The sequence below is a fragment of the Sarcophilus harrisii genome, chromosome 2, assembly GCF_902635505.1.
Source record: "Sarcophilus harrisii chromosome 2, mSarHar1.11, whole genome shotgun sequence".
Classification (NCBI taxonomy): domain Eukaryota; kingdom Metazoa; phylum Chordata; class Mammalia; order Dasyuromorphia; family Dasyuridae; genus Sarcophilus; species Sarcophilus harrisii.
Window position 1 is genome coordinate 68,636,728 of NC_045427.1, and position 19,602 is coordinate 68,656,329.

The following is a 19,602-nucleotide window of genomic DNA, read 5'->3' on the forward strand; positions in this document are numbered from 1 at the left end:
ATGTTGCCAGCAAACTGAAATGCATTACAGAGAGAAATTCATAACATTACTAAATCACATATTGAAAGCTGAAATATTTAGTATGGCTGCCTCAGCTAAGCTTTGTAAGGCTGGCTACGTTTTGAATCCAGAAATTATAGTAAACATTTTAAAATTTGATAAAACAAGATGTGGTTAGCCAAGATCCTGTCCCTTTCATTTTTAAACACACTCTGTAAGGTAAATTTAATCCAGTCCATTTCTTACTAGATAATGCTGAACTCATTAAAATTCAGTTTGGGAATGCGGCAGGGTTTCAATTTTGTTCGGAAGTGTCCTTCCTTTCAGTATATTTCTTTAGCTAAATGCAGTGTGTATATTTCTTTCCAAAGAATAAACAAATTCCAAAATCCGAAAGTTTGAGTTGTGTTCAAAACTCCCAACTCATGATTATTGAACAGATTCTACACTTGGCAAGATATTCCTCTCCTTTCCTAATACCAGCTGCTTTCCTAGTCTACCAGCATTTCCAAATATTTTATCAATAAATAAATCAGAGTAGATTTCCTTCCTTTTACATATTTGTACTTCCAGCCTGACATTTTCTATTCTTCTGTGACATATAATAATTGGGGATAAAAGGGTTTGGCATATGAAAAAACACAAAAATCTTCTGGCAAATAGCTAATTTATCATTTTGATCTACTTCCCAAATCTTCCTATGTCTCGCTTTTTATCCTTATACCATTTCCTCTTCTCTTATATAAATTCTTAAGTCTTTGCTCTTCTCTTTAGTCTCTCTCACCACTTTTCCTCATTCCACCTTCTAAATCAAACTTTATTATAGGAAATTTACAATGCAGTCATACATGGAGGTGGATAGATAAAATATTAAATGATTACAATGTGCCAGGAAGTGCTGAGAAGACAGATTCATAGAAGTATGACTGTGTCAAAAGAAGGTCTGGAGACATAAAAAGAAGACCAGGAGAAGAAGTGAAAAGCACAAGGAACATATGTGGAATGGCTCAGAAGAGACTGAGTTTCAAGCAAGATAAGGTAAAAGTTCACCTCTAGGATTAGGAGAAAGGGTAAGGAGAAGTAGATGATGAAGATGATGGTGCAAAAGTAGGCTGACAATTGCCAGGAGTTCGAATGAAGCCCTGATTCTATTTTTTCTTTTAAAAATTAATCATACAAACTGTAATTATTGGATGTTAATAGGCTTTAGCTTCCTTTGTGGCTGTTGGAACAATTTGCTCTATTGTTGTTTCTGCCAAGAAAAGTCTTCATTCTTTCTTAGGTAGACATCCCCCCAACTCACCAGTGGGTTTGCATCTTGTCGGTTGTTCTCACACAGGTTTAGCTTGTGTAGTCACTGCACATGCTACAACTATTAGGAACCACATCTAAGAGTTGAGTGCCACGCAGGTGCCAAAGGTGTCCCTGAAAAGGGTCAGACAAGACCTCTTACTAGAAGTGCTAGCCCTCCTTGAATGCTTCATACACTTCTGTATCGTCTACCTACTCAAAGTTGTTCCTTATTACTTCAATTTTATACGTATGAAATTGAATATTATATATATAAATATAAGTATATAATTGAAAAATTTCCTATTTCTGTTCCTGTTGAAATATGGAAAGATAGTAAAATTTGGGAATCATGCAATTGATGAAGGGTTTGACATAATAATAGGAAAATAATAATGAATGGTTTGAAATAAACTTGGGAGGTCCAGAATAGAGATTTCAGGGATCATTGGTTTGTCTTATGCCATGTAACATTTTTAATTTGCTTGGATAAAAGCATAGTTGACCTTTTCATTAAACTTTTGTGGTTTCTAGTTCTTGATTTAAAATTTTCTGTGATTGGAAAGCTGAGTCCCTTACCACATGAAATTAATGATACCAAAATCATTGGTCCAATTCCTATGTGACTTTTTCAGCTTAAATCCATCGATCAGCAGTGATCATCAACTATCTCCTCACTCTGCCTTTCCTTCTATGACTAAAAACAGGAATTTTTAAATGTATATTTAATATAAATGTATCTTCTTCAGAATATTTATCTGTGGTAGCCTGTTGGAAAGACAAAAATATTCATAGTAAAATAAAATGTATGCAAAAAAAAAAAAAAAAAAAGATTTAATTAACAGTGGAGAAAGAGATATCAAGATAATCAGTTAGGACAAAAACAAGATATGGGTTTGGACATTAAGAGATAAGAATCTAAAAGTCCACTAATGATATTAAAAATATCATTCAGATATTAAAGACAAAACTCAAAATTAAAACATTTCAAAGCCATTTAAATGAATTTAAGTAGTTAGTAAATACATGAATACATAAATATGTTCAAGAACATATTATTTGCAAAAGTACTGTGTTAAGTTACAGAGAGACAAATAGATACCCATCACTTAACATATTACTTTTGTTCTTTTGATAAAGGATGGGTATACAAATGGAAAGGCAGCTATGTGATGCAGTGGATAGAGGGCCAGACTTGGAGTCAGCAAGACTCATTTTCCTAAGTTCAAAAATGATCTCAGGCACTTATCAGCTCTGTGAAAATGCACAAATCACTTAGCCTTTTTTGCCTCAATTTCCGCCTATGTAAAATAAGTTTTAGAAGGAAATAGCAAACCACTTTTGTATTTTTCTGAAGAAAATTTCAAACAGTCACAAACCTCAAATTGCAGAAAATACCCAAAAAACAGCATACAATCATAATATTAAGCCTGTTCTTTTTCATTTATTTTTCTTTTCTGTAGAAAGAATCTATATGGGACATTTAGGCTACAATTTAAGCATGAAGACCCAGTGATCTTTAGGTTGTAGTAGTGAGGTAGAGTAATATACTTTCTTCAGTGTCATTTTCATTGATAAAAACTACATACATTTTCAATGTCAAAACTTTTTATTCTACCCAATGACTTTAGTAGCAATAAAGTACTTTTCTGGATTTCCACTTAATGTGGTTTCTAATGAGTTTGGAGGTGCAACAAATTCAGAGGAAATTACCACTTACAGTCTCAATCAGAATTGCTCTACTATACAATAACTTCAGTGATTTGGATTGGAAACAGGGATAGGAAGGAGATGCTGTTATGCCTCAGAATTATGGTATTGACTGTCTTTTGGTAGAAATTGGGCAACAATATCATCAGTGATAGAAGGGATAGTCTGCATCTCTAGAGGCTGCTTTGCTGGGTAATGGGATGGGGGCAATGTTGGCAAAATTCTGCCCTAGTCTACCATTGTCCATGGTCAAAAGAAGAATGGAGTAGTCAATGAGTTCCCCAAGTAATTTTAAAAATATTTTTATTCATTTAGGTTATACATGTACATTTATTTTTAACATATTTCCATATGAGTCATGTTGGGAGAGAAAGAAGAAAACAAAAGAAAAAAATTTAAAGAGAGAGAGAGAAAGAGAGAGAGAGAAGAAGAAGAAGAGGAAGAAGAAGAAGAAGAAGAAGAAGAAGAAGAAGAAGAAGAAGAAGAAGAAGAAGAAGAAGAAGAAGAAGAAGAAGAAGAAGAAGAAGAAGAAGAAGGAGAAGGAGGAGGAGGAGGAGGAGGAGGAGGAGAAAGAAAAGGAAGGAAAAGAGAGAGGGGGAGGGAGGGAGGAAGGGAGGGAAGAAAGAAGAAAAAACCAGAAGCACAAAAAGTTGAAAACAGTATGCTTCCATAGTTCTCTCTCTGAATATGGATGGCATTTTCTATCTAAACTTTATTGGAACTTCACTGGATCATTGAATTGCTCAGAAGAGCTAAGTCTATCACGATTGATCATCACCCAAATTTGCTGTTGATATATACAATGTTTTATTAGTTTTGCTCACTTCATGCAGGATAAGTACATTTAAGTTTTTCCAGGCTTTTCTGAAATTAGCCTGTTCATCATTCCTTATAGAACAATAATATTCCATTACTTTCATATATCATAACTTATTCAACCATTATCCAATTGATAAATATCTGCCCATTTTCCAATTCTTTGTCACTACAAAGAGAGCTGCTATGAAACTTTTTGCACATTTGGGTTTTTTTCTATTTTATTATCTTTGTCACTCAAAATTCTAATGAAATCCTAGAATACATGGTACCTAAAGAAAAAAAATGATTTAATAATCATCATCTTCTCTCTCCTGTCTTCCATATGACTCAAAAGTCAGTCAATAAATATTTATTAAGTACCAATTATATTCCAAGAAATATGCTAAGAATATATACATATGTATGCATACACACATATAAGATAAACTGGAATGAATCAATAGAGAAAAGGTACTAGTATTAAAAGAGAAGAGGAAATGCTTCCTATAAAAGATAGCATTTTGACTGGCATTTGAAGGAAATCAGGGAAGTCAGGAATTGAAGAATAAAAAAAGTGTGGACACAATGTAAAACTGCCCGAGGTTTTAAGATGAAATGTCTTATTCAATTAACAGAAAGGAGACTAGTGCAACTGGATCACAAAGTATATTGGGACAAAAGAGTATAGCATAAGAATATTAGAAATGGAAGTGGTAATAAGTTTTTATGACATTTGAATACTAACCAGATTTTTTTTATTTGATCCTGGAGGTAATAGGGTGTACCTAGAATTTATTGGGTAGGTATATCTTCAAACATTATTAAACTTGAGCTTTAGGGGGAAATAAAAACACAAACAAATCAAAACAAAAAATAAAAACAATACTTAGGAAGGTGAAGTTTTGGACTGAAATGGAGAGAGACTTATGACAGGGCAACCAATGGGGATGATATTTCAATAGGCATTTAGAATAGGCATTGAGAATCCTCTATAATCTGATTCCAATTTATCTTCAAAAACTCATTTCCTAATGTTACCCTTCAAGCATTCTAGTCCAAATAATGCACTAACTTTTCTCTGTAAATAATACCCCTTGTTTCTATTTTTACAAATTTTCCTTCATATCTGGAATATCCATCCTCTAAGAATGCAGTTTAAAGTTTATTTCAAAACACAACACATGCATCAATAATAATTTGTTCTTTCTTGAAATTATTTATTTGTTTCTGCACATGCTGAATTCTCCCAGTAAATGTAATCTCCCTTGGGACAGGGATTTTGTCTTTTTTCTTTTTTAAATTTTCTGTCTTAATTGATTTGCACACAATCTTGTGAATAGAAAGCACATAATAAGTGTTTGTCAAATTGAAGACTTAGATTTGTTCTCCTTGTCACTGAGGATTTGATAAAAGATGGAAATTATAGAGAACTGGATTTTAGCTGGATATAAAAAAAACACTATATGATAAGAATTGTTTACAAATAGAATGGGGCTGTCTTATAAAGTATTCAAATGGAGACAAACTGAACATTCATCAATAACATTATATAGGGAATTCCTGTTCAAATTTTAGATAATCTCAAAGCTTCATTCTAATTATAAATACTGTGATTCTGTCAAATGATTTTTTCTCCTCGTCAGAAAGAGCTAAGATATAGTCTACATAATTAAATAATAGAAAGATGAAACAATAGAGTGGAACTGGGTTTCTGAAGAAGTTGGTTAAGAGAAAAAGAAAACAAAAAAAGAACCTCAGATCTTAGAGGGTGAAGGGATAAAAAAGGCTTTTTCTCTACTAGGCCCAAGGGCAACTGAGTTAAGTCATGACTTCTAAAAAAAAGTTGAAATTGGCTTTTCTTGAACTTTCTGACTCTGTAAGCTTCCATCCCCAAGTGAAAAATATCATATACAAAACTCATATTTATTCTTTCCTCACATGGGGATTATGTTCCTGCTAGAAAAGTTTTACTTGTAAGAAAGGAAATGGTTAATATACAAAATACTCAAAAGTATTATAAAGAAATTCTTAAAATCTATTTTTCTTTCCAAGAACTTAAAGACTTCTGGGAATCATGGTATTACTATTGAAAAGATATTTCACATGAAGCTCAAGTCTGTGCCATTCCCAGCATCTCATTGACTCTACTCCACATAGGAAAAGCTCTTCTTCCTCATGTCTACTTCCTACCTTCTAAGAAGCTTTCTTTCAACTTCTTCTTCTTACTTTTTCAACTCTCAGCTGAAATTTCCCTTTCTATAAGATGACTTTCCTGATCCCCTTAAATACTATATTTTTCCTCTATTCATCATTCCCAATTAATATTATGTAGAGCTTCTCTGAATTCAATTCTTTACATTTTTTCCTCCATTAGAATGTGGGTTTCTTGAATGCAGATACTGTGTTTTGCCTTTCTTTTGATTACCAGTACTTAGTAAGGCTTCTGGTAAATACTAGACAGTTAATAAATGTTCATTCATTGACTGACAACTTACAACAACTTACAAAGAGCAAATATTCTGGACAGCTAGATATAGTTTTGTTTTTCATCATTGTTTCAGCTGTAAGCATTCTTTTGGAAATGCTCATTCTTTCCTTAGGATGACATCATCTCACAAAATACTTCCTTCCTACCAGGCAATAGGAATTGAATTCAGGAATCCTGAACCCACCAGTTTCCAAGCTGATAAATATCCATTTATTTCTCTTATCTCTGTATGTATTTATATGAGAGTGTGCCCTGAATATAAGGGAGTTTGCTTGCATCTCCTATTCTTAATAGACCATTTCTGTAAATCCTTTAATAAACACTAACTGAAGCATGGATGATACATTGTTAATGAAGAAGTCCACCATTTGAGAACAGGAATAAAAATAAACCCAATCCTTCATAATTATTCCAGAATCCTGCATTTCTAATTGAAACAACAGATGCATTATAATATCTGACAAGAAAATTTTTGGGGAAAAATTAGTATCTTTCTCAAGAAATCAACTATTGTTGTATACAAATGGTAATGTATCAAGAGTAGTACATTCTTCTAAGGAGCTGATCCACTGATATTAGTGGGACCTAGGGGAAATAGCACTGAAAGAAGTATTACAATTGGAATATTGACAGTTTCTAAATGTGTAGATGAAACTGGCATTCTTCAGTCACTTCCTGAACTCTCCTCTATCACTTTCACTGTGTTACTGGCTATATTTCTATCTTCCAGTAAGTTCACTTCAATCGTATTCTTTCTCCAATTTCCCTGTTCACCAGCAATTACTAATATTTGGTAAAAGTCAAGGATGCCACTCAAGGAAATAACATAGCTATTTTCTTTAATGGTCTTCTTGAAGGAAAAAAAAAGTATTTATGAGGTATTACAAATTATTAACTTCTTCTGAGGTAAAGAGACACCTTCAGATAATGCCTGATTTTTGTGTTGTTTCCTTAAGAATGACTGAGCTGTGAATAACAATCATAGAATCATATTTGTCATTTACAAACAAAGATGTCACAAAAACCTGCAAAATTCATTCTTTGGGATGTTTTCATTAAGGAGAAGGGTTATGCTTATGATAGGAATGTATGAGTATTATTTATCAAATGTCAAAAATAAAGAATTACAGCATTTACCACTGATTCTGTTTATTAAGTTGCTCAGCATGATGCAGTTAATAGTCATGAAAGACAAACACACACACACACACACACACACACACACACACACACAACTTGAGTGTGCAAAATGACCTAGAATAGTACCTATTATGGTGCCCAAACTTTTTTTTTTAATATCCATGGGGTCATTTTTTTATTAGTCACCCTTCAAGGAAGGAGACTTTAAAAGCAGAACAGTTTTCCACCTCTCTAGCCTCTCCCATAATGTAAATACAGGATTATGATTCACAATTTATGGCATTCTCACTGTGTATCTGGGGCATAAAGAGAGGGCTCTATCTCATCTTTGGCTGTATTTTCAAGAAGAAAATACATCATAAAAAGGAAAGTGGGTCATGTTATTTGCCCCCAAACCATCTTATCTTGGCTCTGCATTCATTATCCATACAACAAAAGCACCACACTTTGTAGCAAGGAAGTTATTAGGGGAAGAGTCTATCTCTTCCCTGAGAAATGAGCGCATGTACAAATGATATCGAAAAATATATATATTCTTTAAAGATCATGGTGTCCAGAACAGAGAAACAAGCATAGAAATAGACATAGAAGTAGGAAACAAGGAGGTAAGTGAAAGGGTCAGAGCATATGAGTGAATAAAGTGAGGGACTTATGAAATGGAGCTGACATTGGTCCATATGTTTCTATATTCAGTACAGATCAAGAAATCTTTATTAAATCTCTATAATAACATTCTTTTCCCCTTGATTATTTGTTTTTCTTCTTCTGGGAGGATGAAGATTCCTCCAGGATCAAACTTCCTGGACAATTGAGTACAGTTTCATGAAGAGAAGATAATATGTTGTAATTCTAATTAAATACAAAAATATCCACAGATTGAATTTATGAAAATATTTGTTTGGGGACAAATGGTTAAACTTGTTAAAGTTACTTGTTAAAACAATAACTAGTGGTTTAAATTTAAATTCTGGAAGCCAAAATTGAAATGTTCAAAGAAACCATAATTTCATTTATCTTAGGCTCTTATACTTAATCTTCAAATACAAAGTAACTTCTTTAAATAATGGAATCTCAGATTTGGAAAGGATCTCAGAATCCAAACCAAATCTCTAAATGAATCTTTTTAGCAACAGCCCAGATCAGTGGCATCTCTTCTCTACTTCAAGACTTTTAGTAATTCAGTCAATCCACATTTATAAATGCTTACTGTGCAGTTAGCTTTGTGATAAACCCTGGGGATATTAACAAAAAAAAAAAGAAAAAAAAATCTTTGTTCTCAGAGTTCACATTCTCATGAGGGGAGGAAACTTAAAAACAACTATGTACAAACAAGATATAGACAGGATAATTTGAGGAGAGTATCAAGGGAAGGCACAAAGGATAAGGAAAGTGAAGGAGGGAAAAACTTAAGGGAAGACAGAGAAACTAGGAAGTAGAAATAAGAAGTAAGACAGTTGCTGGTATGGAGAAGAACCAAAGAAAATGCTGTAGGTAGAAATGAGTATTGTGTGCAAGGAACATTGAGAAGAACAATGGAAGTAATGTTTAAGAATATTAGGAACATAGGGTGAGGTTAAGTTATGAAGAGTTTTATAAATCAAATTTATTTGATCCAAGACTTAACTGAGAACCAGTGGAGCTTTCTGAATAGGACAGAGTAGATGATACCATCAAATCTTTAGGTTATTAAGGAATTTGACAATTTGAAAGCTGAGAATGGAATGGAGTGGGGAAAAACTTCATACAGAGAAAGTAACCAGGCATGAAAGAATTGGGGTCTGTACCAGCCTGGTTCCTGTGTCAGAGGAGATAAGGGGACAAATATAATAAATATTACAAAGGTAAAAATGTCAAGACTAGATGGGAAATTTAATAATTCATTAAACCACAGATTTTAAACTTTGAACTCTGATGGATGGTATAGGTTCAATCTTAAGGACCTCTGTCTAACAAAATTCTTTATGGATCATTTTGTTTCTATGGAGCCTTTTCCTGGAAACATAAGAATCTTATTTGTGTTACTCATTTTGCTCCCTCACTCTTTGGTCTTCCATCTCCAGTCACTGAGGCCAACAAAAGCATCAGCCATAGAGCTAGGCTTATTATTATTATTATTAGTAGTAGTAGTAGTAGTATTACCAAAGACAGTAAAGAACAAAGGGAAACTTAATTCTGAACTCCTTTAAAATAATTATTATTTTAGTTCTTTTGTTTTTTTCTGATGATTTTAGTCATAGACTCTGAAAGAGAATTTAATGAAATAAAAAAGCATTTAAAGGAGTCCTAGCATTTTGAGTTAAATCCAGGACCTCAGGAAAGTGAAATGCTAATAACTAGCATATACTTAGTTCTATAAGGTTTGCAAACTAATTTACCCATTGATCCTTCCAACAATTCTGGGAAGTAAATGCAATTATTATCCCACTTTACTGGTGATAAAAATGAGATAGGGAGAACTTAAAGATCATAAGGCTATGAGTACTACCTAATGAGTATCTGATAACAGAATTAGAACTGAGGTCTTACTATGATAACTCTCTGTATGTTTCTTCTTTCCCCCTCAATTTTGCCTGCACTTTTTTTTTAAGCATTCTGTTAGTTTATGTCTCTTCCTTGAAGACTGACTCTGAAGCTTACATGTTAGCCACAACACATTTCAAGTTATCATAGCAACCAAAGCTCCTGGCCCTATTTTTAAAGGGGTAGTAGTGGAGGAGATTGATCTCTTTTTCTGGCCTTAGCTGTCTTGACCTTCTCAGAAACTTTATTTTTCCTCTTCACCATATGAACCTGGGACTTTTTTTCTATCCCTCCCAGGAGAGAGAGAGAGAAATTTCCATAGTTCTTAGAATAGCTTGAGACCTTTCAGTATAAATCCTCTCAGAAAATGGCTGCTATTCTAATAATTGAATGCATTTTGAATTTAGTATCATTCAGTGTAATCACTCTCACCCTTAGCTGTTTCAAAAAGATGAGCATGAGATGGGGCTTATTTTTTATTGATCTTATATTAATACAGAACAATTCCTTTTCCAGAGGGCTTAAATTTTTGTTGTGTCTTGTTTGTGTTGTCTAACAATTTCACCATTATGTTCTCTTTTTACATTAAAGGATGACTTCAATAAGCACGGAACTGTTAAGATTTGTGACTGTGCCAAGGGATTTTTGTTCAAAACACACAAATTCTGCTTAAGGTTTATTTAATGTAGAAAATTCCTGAGTACTAGATTCATCTTATAAGACATACCCATAAGCTACTTTCTTTAATAACTAGTTTTTATGCAATTTATGCAATAAGTATTAGGTCAATGATACTAAAATTCTTTGTAAGGGGCAAAGACATTAAAATCAATAATAACCAAGGGCAACTGTGATCCTAGTCATGTAAGATTAGATTCAACAGAAAGAGTTTATGAGCATATTTAGACAAATATTATCCCTATTTCCAGATAAGGAAATTAATAATTAAAAATCTATAAGGTGTAACTTTTTCCTGGGTGTCATTTCTTGTCTTGCACTAAGGCAAGGGTTTTGAATTTTGGGTCTATAAAGAAACAAACAAAAAATCATAGTGGTATTATGAGATGATCATTTTCCTTTGTAATCTTGTTATATTTATTAATAAAATTGTTCTAAGGAAGGAGTACCTGGGCTTTACTAGACTGCCACAAAGTCGATCACACACACACACACACACACACACACACACACACAGACTGACACACAGACATACATAAAACATATACTCCCAAAAGGTTAAGAACCTCTATACTAAACCAAGATTTATCCCCTTCTAATATGGTCTTCACTATTATTTTTCAAAAGAATGAACAATTATTTTGTGATGCATGGAGTAGAGAATCTGAATTTAAAAAGCTCATAACATGTTTTTTACTGAGTTTATTTATCTTTAAATATCCTAAAGGTTTATGCATGGAGGCTCATATATATCTATTTTTTTATCATTTTAATAATTCTACAGGAAAGAGAGAAAGGCAAACAGGTTATTTTAACTTCTGATAACTCATTATTTCCTACCCTTCCCCATAAGTTAATTCAGATAATTTATAATAGAAACTATTGATTTGAGTTTCTCCCTATGTTATTTCACAAAGTCTGACACCCAAAGAAAATGCTTTGCTATCCAAGAATTTATATATATTAGCCTGACTTAAAGTTTGCGTTTCCATATTCTGAGTTATGAAAGAAAATAGATGTGGAAATCTAAGTAATAATAAATAATAAACACCATGCTGTGTTTTTATACATTGATATATATTAAAGAAATTAATATGGCAAGATTATTTAGTAGAATGACTTCATATTATGGGGACTATATTAATATTCTATCAAAATAGTCCAGGTGAGAATCTAATGAGGCTTTGATATATAATAGTATTCCGAAGAATATATTTGGCACATTTTCCCTCCAGGAAGTATTCTTCTGCTTACTAGGATTTCAGCATTTGTGTTTACAAAACAAATGTATGCATTATCATAGTCTAAGCAGTAAAACAAGTACCCCTACACCACATTTAAATGAACTAAGTTACATAAATTGTTGTAGAGATTTTGTATGAAAATATAATGTATACAGAAAAGAAGCCAGACTAAAAAGGTACACTAATGTGTTACCTATGGTCAACAGGACTTTCATCATAATGAAATAGACGCTTTCTATTCTACCTTATTTTCCACAGCATCTTTTCCCAAATTATATGTTTCATCAAGTATCAAGCAGAATCTCTTATCAAGGTTCTCATGACACAGCTCTCAGGTGATTTAGCTCCTTTCTGCCCAATTACCCCTTATCAATATCCTTTCTATTTGTTTTCATCCATAGCACATCTACTGACACCCTTGGGTATTCCCCAAAGGTTTTATTTTTTTCTGGATGTTTTTCTCTTTTTGAAGTTATGGAAATAAAGTCCAGAGATTTTTAGGAGTTCCCAAGATCCTTTTGGAGAATCTACAAGGTCAAAATAATTTTCATAATGTTAAAATGCTCTGACTTCTAATATGATAAATATTTCTCCCTCTCTTTCTCGTTGTTTCTCTCTCTGTGTGTCTGTTTCTCTGTCTCCTCTCTCTGTCAGTGTCTGTTTCTGTCTGTCTTTTTCCCTCTTTTCTGTCTTTGTCTGATATCTCCCCATTTTTACATCTATTTGTCTCTCCTATCTCTGGTTATATGTATTGTTTTATGTATTTATGTATGTATGTAAGTGTATATATGTGTGTGTATACACACACATACAAATTGATGGATGGATTTATGCATGCATGTTTCCAAAATAAACTTGGGGATAGAGGGATTCTCAGTAATTTTAAAAGTCTAAATAGATCTAGAAACCAAAACAGTTGAGAAGCATTGCTCTAAATTATGTCACTTGGTGATTTCACCATATTCCCTAGTTTCAATCAGAGTTGTGCTAGAGACAGCTCTTAATAGTGAGTTTTTTGTTAAATTTTCAATCTGAGCCTTTATCCCTTAAAAATAGGCAATTGGTGCAAATCAGGCCTTGAGTTAATAGTTTATCAATTTTCCAGATAACAAAGTCATAAAGAAAATGCTAACAGTTCAGACAAAATTTAAAAGTGTGTCATGTATTCATTTGGGGGGAGATAGGGTGAAGGGAAAATAATAACATACCATTTTAAATTTTTTTTTGTTTTCTGTTTATTAAAAAAAAACAGAATAGAATAATGGACAAAAAGGAAAATAAAACAAAACAAAATAAAAAGTTGTCATATGTCTAGCAGAATATCAGAATATATTAAATATATTAAATTTTCTGTTCAAGAAAAATTATATAGTAGAAGAAATTGCATTCTTTACTATCCATCTTTTCTTTCTTTGTTTGTTTTAATAGCTTTTTATTTATTTTTTTAAATAACTTTTTATTGACAGAACCTATGCCAGGGTAGTTTTTTACAACATTATCCCTTGCACTCACTTCTATTCCGATTTTTCCCCTCCCTCCCTCCGCCCTCTCCCCAAAGATGGCAAGCAGTCCTATACATGTTAAATAGATTGCAGTGGATCTTGGATATAATATATGTCTGCAGAATCGAACAGTTTTCTTGTTGCTCAAGGAGAATTGGATTTAGAAGGTATAAATAACCTGGGAAGAAGAACAAAAATGCAAGCAGTTTACATTCATTTCCCAGTGTTCTTTCTTTGGGTGTAGCTGCTTCTGTCCATCCTTAATCAATTGAAACTCAGTTGGATCTTGTCTTTGTTGAAGAAATCCACGTCTATCAGAATACATCCTCATAAAGTATCACTGTTGAGGTATATAATGATTTCCTGGTTCTGCTCATTTCGCTCAGCATCAGTTCATGTAAGTCTCGCCAATCCTCTCTGTATTCGTCCTGTTGGTCATTTCTTACAGAACAATAATATTCCATAACATTCATATACCACAATTTACTCAACCATTCTCCAATTTATGGGCATCCATTCATTTTCCAGCTTCTGGCCACTACAAACAGGGCTGCCACAAACATTTTGGCACATACAGGTCCCTTTCCCTTTTTTAGTATCTCTTTGGGGTATAAGCCCAGTAGAGACACTGCTGGATCAAAGGGTATGCACAGTTTGATAACTTTTTGGGCATAGTTCCAAATTGCTCTCCAGAATGGTTGGATGTATTCACAATTCCACCAACAATGTATCAGTGTCCCTGTTTTCCCACATCCCCTCCAACATTCTGCATTATCTTTCCCTGTCATTCTGGCCAATCTGACAGGTGTATAGTGGTATCTCAGAGTTGTCTTAATTTACATTTCTTTGATCAACAGTGATTTGGAACACTCTTTCATATGAGTAGTAATAGTTTTAATTTCACCATCTGAAAATTGTCTGTTCATATCCTTTGACCATTTATCAATTGGAGAATGGCTTGCTTTCTTATAAATTAGAGTCAATTCTCTATATATTTTGGAAATGAGTCCTTTATCAGAAACTTTGACTGTAAAAATGTTTTCCCAGTTTATTGTTTCCCTTCTAATCTTGCCTGCATTAGTTTTGTTTTTACAAAAACTTTTCAATTTGATATAGTCAAAACTTTCAATTTTGTAGTCAATAGTGATCTCTAGTTCTTCTTTGGTAATAAATTCCTTCCTCTTCCACAGGTCTGAGAGGTAAACTATCCTATGCTCTTCCAATTTATTTATGATCTCATTCTTTATGCCTAGATCATGAACCCATTTTGACCTTATCTTGGTGTACGGTGTCGTGTGGGTCAATGCCTGGTTTCTGCCATACTAATTTCCAATTTTCCCAGCAATTTTTGTCAAATAATGCATTCTTATCCCCAAAACTGGGGTCTTTGGGTTTCTCAAACATTAGATAATTAAGGTTATTGGCTGTTTTGTCCTTTGAACCTAACCTATTCCATTTATCAACTAGTCTATTTCTTAGCCAATACCAGATAGTTTTAGTAACCGCTGCCTTATAATATAATTTTAGATCTGGTACAGCTAGGCCACCTTCATTTGATTTTTTTTCATTAATTCCCTTGAAATTCTTGACCTTTGTTTTCCATATGAACTTTGTTATTATTTTTTCTAGGTCATCAAAATAGTTTTTGGGAAGTCTGATTGGTATAGCGCTAAATAAATAGGTTAGTTTAGGTAGTATTGTCATCTTTATTATATTTGCTCGCCCAATCCAAGTGCATTTAATATTTTTCCAGTTAGTTAGTTCAGACTTAATTTGTGTGGAAAGTGTTTTGTAGTTTTTCTCATAAAGTTTCTGATTTTCCCTTGGCAGATAGATTCCTAAATATTTTATACTATCAGTAGTTACTTTAAATGGGATTTCTCTTTGTAACTCTGAATGTTGGATTTTGTTAGTGATATATAAGAATGCTGATGACTTATGTGGGTTTATTTTATAAGCAGCAACTTTGCTAAAATTGTGGATTATTTCTAATAACTTTTTAGTAGAATCTCTGGGCTTTTCTAAGTATAGCATCATATCATCAGCAAAGAGTGATAATTTGGTTTCCTCATTGCCTATTCTTATGCCTTTAATATCTTTCTCAGCTCTTATTGCCATAGCTAGCATTTCTAATACAATATTAAATAGTAATGGTGATAGTGGGCAACCTTGTTTCACTCCAGATCTTATTGGGAATGGTTGCAGTTTGTCCTCATTACGTATGATGCTTACTGCTGGTTTTAAATAGATGCTGCTGATTATTTTAAGGAAAAGTCCATTTATTCCTATACTCTCAAGTGTTTTTAATAGGAATGGATGTTGGATTTTATCAAATGCTTTTTCTGCATCTATTGAGATGATCATATGGTTTTTGTTAGTTTGGTTATTAATATGGCCAATTATGTTGATAGTTTTCCTAATATTGAACTAGCCCTGCATTCCTGGTATAAATCCTACTTGATCATGGTGAATTATCCTGGGGATGATTTTCTGTAGTCTTTTTGCTAATATTTAATTTAAGATTTTAGCATCAATATTCATTATGGAGATTGGTCTATAGTTTTCTTTCTCTGTTTTCTACCTACCCGGTTTAGGTATCAGTACCATGTCTGTGTCATAGAAGGAATTTGGTAGGACTCCTTCATTCCCTATTTTGTCAAATAATTTATATAGCATTGGGGCCAATTGTTTTTTAAATGTTTGGTAGAATTCACATGTAAATCCATCTGGTCCTGGGGATTTTTCTTAGGAGTTGTTTAATTGCCTGTTCTATTTCTTTTTCTGAAATGGGACTATTCAAGCAATTTACTTCCTCTTCTGTTAGTCTGGGAAGTCTAAATTTTTGGAGGTAGTCATCCATTTCACTTAGGTTATCAAATTTATTGGCATAAAGTTGAGCAAAATAACTCTTTATTATTTCTCTAATTTCCTCTTCATTGGTGGAAAGTTCTCCTTTTCATTTTAAGACTACTAATTTCATTTTCCTCCCTCCTTTTCTAATCAGATTTACCAAGGTTTATCAATTTTATTGGTTTTTTTCATAAAACCAACTCTTAGTTTTATTTATTAGTTCAATAGTTTTTGTAGTTTCAATATTATTAATTTCTCCTTTTAATTTTAGAATTTCAAGTTTAGTAATTGATTGGGGGTTTTTAATTTGGTCTTTTTCTAGCTTTTTAAGTTGCAAGCCCAATTCATTGACCTTATCTTTCTCTATTTTGTTCAAATAAGCCTCTAAGGATATAAAGTTTCCCGTTATTACCGCTTTGGCTGCATCCCACAAATTTTGGTATGATGTCTCACCGTTGTCATTATCTTGAGTGAAGTTATTAATTGTGTCTATAATTTGCTGTTTCACCCAATCATTCTTTAAGATGAGATTATTTAGTTTCCAATTACTTAATAGCTTTTTATTTACAAATTATATGCATGAGTAATTATACAGCATTGACAATGCCAAACCATTTGTTCCCATTTTCCCCCTCCTTCCCCCCACCCCCTCCCCTAGATGGCAGGATGACCATTGCATGTTAAATATGTTAAAGTATAAATTAAATACAAGATAAGTATACATGTCCAAACTGTTATTTTGCTGTACAAAAAAAAATCGGACTCTGAAATAGTGTACAATTAGCCTGTGAAGGAAATCGAAAATGCAGGTGGGCAAAAATATAGGGATTGTGAATTCTATGTAATGGTTCTTAGTCATCTCCCAGAGTTCTTTCACTGGGTGTAGCTGGGTCAGTTCATTACTACTCTATTGGAAATGATTTGATTCATCTTATTATCCATCTTTTCATTGCTCCCTTGTGAGTTGTTCTTTTGTTCTCTGGTATAAACCTTTTTATTTTTACTTTATTCTTTTTATTCCTCTTTCTTCTTTCTTCTCCCCCAAGCAGGCACAGTTAAGCACATACACCTGTATTTAATAGATACATATAAACGAACATATCTGCACATAGGGATGAACACACCTGCACACAGACATATACACATATACATGTACACATCTACATTCACATCCATCAAAAAATTCACTCAAGATACATAACTATATACACATATGCATAGAGCAACATCCATACATAGCTACATACTCAGACACATACATATACACTCATTTCCCCCTATGTAAATATGCATATTACATTGACTGATGTATGTAGATTTCTCTCTCGTTTCAGTCTTTACATTTGACTTTGTTTAAGATCAATGATTTCTAGTGCTTTTTAAAATAGATTTCACATAATTATTTCCACATAAAAACACATACAATTTGTCCATATTAAATTATTTGAGATTAATCTTGAATTTTTGCTCTTATATGTGGAATTTTCTATCGAGTTCAGATTTAGTTGATAGAAAGTCTTGAAAATATGTAAATCTGTTAAATGTTGATTTTTTCATTGAATATTATGGGCAATTTTGCTGGATATAATATTTTTGATAACAGGCCTACTTCTTTTAATTGCAATCACATATAATTCCAGGATTTGTGGTCTTTTTTGTGGTTGCTAATAAGTCCTGTGCAATTCTAAATGCAGCTACAAACTATTTGAATTATTTTTCACTTCTTTCTTGCAAAATTTTCTCTTTAATCTGGAAGTTTTGAAATTTGGCAAGAATATTCCTATGTGTTTTCCACAAAGGTTCTGGTTCTCTTTTTACTGGTGATTGGTGGATTTTTTTTTTCTATTTCTACTTTCCCCACATACTCTATCACTCCAGGGAAATTTTCTTTGATGATTTCTCACATTATTGTGTCAAGATTCTTTTTTTTTTTCACAGTTTTTAGGTAGCCCAATTACTCTTATATTTTCTTTTCTTAATCTGTTCTTCAAGTCTCTTCTTATTCTCATATTTTATATTGTTTTTTGTTCATTCTTTTATATTGTTTTTTATTTTTAATTTCTTGGTATCTTACAGCTTCACTGGCTTCCCCTTACTCAATTTTGATTTTCAAAGAGTTATTTTTGCCTTTAAAAATCTGTATCTCCTTTTTATACTTAAGCACCATTTTAAAAATAATTTTATTTTTCTTAGTTTTTGTACAAACAAAACTAATGCAGACAAGATTAGAAGGGAAGTAATAAACTGGGAAAATATTTTTATAGTCAAAGGTTCTGATAAAGGCCTCATTTCCAAAATATATAGAGAATTAACTCTAATTTATAAAAAATCAAGCCATTCTCCAATTGAAAAATGGTCAAAGGATATGAACAGACAATTCTCAGATGAAGAAATTGAAACTATTTCTAGTCATATGAAAAGATGCTCCAAGTCATTATTAATCAGAGAAATGCAAATTAAGACAACTCTAAGATACCACTACACACCTGTCAGATTGGCTAAGATGACAGGAAAAAATAATGATGATTGTTGGAGGGGATGCGGGAAAACTGGGACATTGATGCATTGTTGGTGGAGTTGTGAACGAATCCAACCATTTTGGAGAGTAGTTTGGAACTATGCTCAAAAAGTTATCAAACTGTGCATACCCTTTGATCCAGCAGTGTTACTACTGGGATTATATCCCAAAGAGATTATAAAGAAGGGAAAGGGACCTGTATGTGCACGAATGTTTGTGGCAGCCCTTTTTGTAGTGGCTAGAAACTGGAAACTGAATGGATGTCCATCAGTTGGAGAATGGCTGAATAAATTGTGGTATATGAAAATTATGGAATATTACTGTTCTGTAAGAAATGACCAACAGGATGATTTCAGAAAGGCCTGGAGAGACTTACACGAACTGATGCTGAGTGAAATGAGCAGGACCAGGAGATCATTATATACTTCAACAACACTACTATATGATGACCAGTTCTGATGGACCTGGCCACCTCAGCAAGGAGATCAACCAAATCATCTCCAATGGAACAGTAATGAACTGAACCAACTATGCCCAGAGAAAGAACTCTGGGTGATAACTAAAAACCATTACATTGAACTCCCAATCCCTATATTTATGCCCACCTGCATTTTTGATTTCCTTCACAAGCTAATTGTACAATATTTCAGAGTCTGATTCTTTTGGTGGGGGGTAAGAGGTGAAAAATTGGAACAAGAGGTTTGGCAATTGGTAATGCTGTAAAGTTACCCATGCATATAACCTGTAAATAAAAGGCTATTAAATAAATTAATTAATTAAAAAATAATAATTTTATTTTTCTTGAACTTTTTTCCTCAATGTTGCTCATTTGATTTTTTTTTTTTTAGTTCTTCTAAATTTTTC